Raw genomic sequence first — 1,716 nt, 5'->3', positions numbered from 1 at the left:
CGTCCATCCATCCATCCATCCATCCATCCATCCATCCATCCATCCACATCTCCATCCTCCTCCATCCTCTCTTGAAGGAGAGCTCCAAGCCCTGCTTTTATTCCAGGCACTCTCCCCCATGGGAAACTGAGGCACAATTGCATCATCCATCCCGCCATGCTCAGCTCATCCTGTGACCCATTTTGAGCATAGTGTGCAGCCTCCAGTGCTCCCTAAATGTGTCTGGAAGCCAGATCTGGGACACTTGGGTTTATTCCTCGTGCATGATGAATGAAGGCATCTAGGGAAGAGCTAGCAAAGTACAGCAGCTGAACCAGAAAGCAAGAATCCTCTTGCTGCTGGCCACATCCCTGTAGCATTTTAACCTACTTTAATGCACCTGAGAGCATCTTGCTAGCTTTGCATCCCTGTGTCTTGACCTCCACAGTCCAGATCCCAGCTGACAATCCGTGGGCGTTCAGAGTGAGCAGAATGGGAAAAAATGCCTATAAAACTCAACTCTGAGCCTGTGATGCCGTAATTCCCTGAGCTGCAGCTTGCTGGTGTCTATGTGAGTGTCACGCTGGGAGTGAGGGCATGCTTGGGCGACCAGCCAGCGAGATGGGAAAGCAGTGAGTCACGTCTCAGCCCCACCGCAGCCCGAGATGCTGGAGACGTGCGCTCTGCTGCCTGTTTAGCTCAGCCCTTCCCTGGCCAGCTGTTTGGCTCTGCTGCTGTCCCCACATGCAAGGTTGGCTGCTGCCACGCTGAAGCCATCTGCTCCCCGGAGCAGGAGGAGTGACACACCACTGTCCTTTCTGCACTTGCTGCATTGCTGCTTCTGAAAGCACATTGTGAGGTTGGTTGCTGGGAAATAAAAGGAGTCCGTCCTGAGGTGGGAGCGTCATGGTATGTGTTGTGGCTCTTCCACCAGAGCAGCATGGGGATGTTGGCGGGGTTGGTTCCAACCTGTGCTATGATGGGACAGACTTGGGGGGGCTCGGAGACCCTACAAAGGTGAGGTTCATTCCCTCTCTGCCCCCCAACAGGGAGCACAACCATCCCCATGGCATCAGGGCATGGGGATGAGGATGGGGGTGAGAGGGTGAGGATGTTCCCCTTGTGAGACCCCCACAGAGGGACAACCCAGACTTGTAGAGCTGTGGGACAGCAGGAGGGGCAGGATGAGCCATAGGGGCTGGGGGACCTGTGAGATGCAGAGAAGTGGATGGAAGAGGGATAGAGGGAGAGATGGAAGGATAAAGGGAGGGAAACAGGGTGGGATGGAGGGAGGGATGGAGCAATACAGGGAGAGATGTAGACAGGCAGGAATCGATCCCACTAACAAAATCAATTATTCATCGTGTTTCTCATGGAAGGGCAGGGTCGGGAGTAGAGATCCCCACGTCGGGGGGAACCTGCCCACCTTCAAGTTTAAGGCTCCCCTCACTCAGCCAGCTCTATGCAGAAGGGAACCAACCCCGGGTCGGCCGGTGTGGACACATTCTCCCCGCTCACCCAGCACCGGAGCCCGACCACACGCAGCTCCCAAAGGGCGAATGCGTCCCGGCTCCGTGCTCTGCCCCGACGGGAGCGGGAGGAGGAGATGGGGGCGGAGAGACCGCATCCCAGCTGCTGCCGCGAGCGTGCGGGTTTTATCCCTTCTCGGCGAGGAGGGGGCTTCTTGGCGTTTCTTAGCTTTATTTTCGGGGTCTGCGAACGGCTGCGGGGCTTGGC

The sequence above is a fragment of the Meleagris gallopavo genome, chromosome 12 (assembly GCF_000146605.3).
Source record: "Meleagris gallopavo isolate NT-WF06-2002-E0010 breed Aviagen turkey brand Nicholas breeding stock chromosome 12, Turkey_5.1, whole genome shotgun sequence".
NCBI classification, from domain to species: domain Eukaryota; kingdom Metazoa; phylum Chordata; class Aves; order Galliformes; family Phasianidae; genus Meleagris; species Meleagris gallopavo.
Note: the sequence above shows the minus strand (reverse complement) of the source record.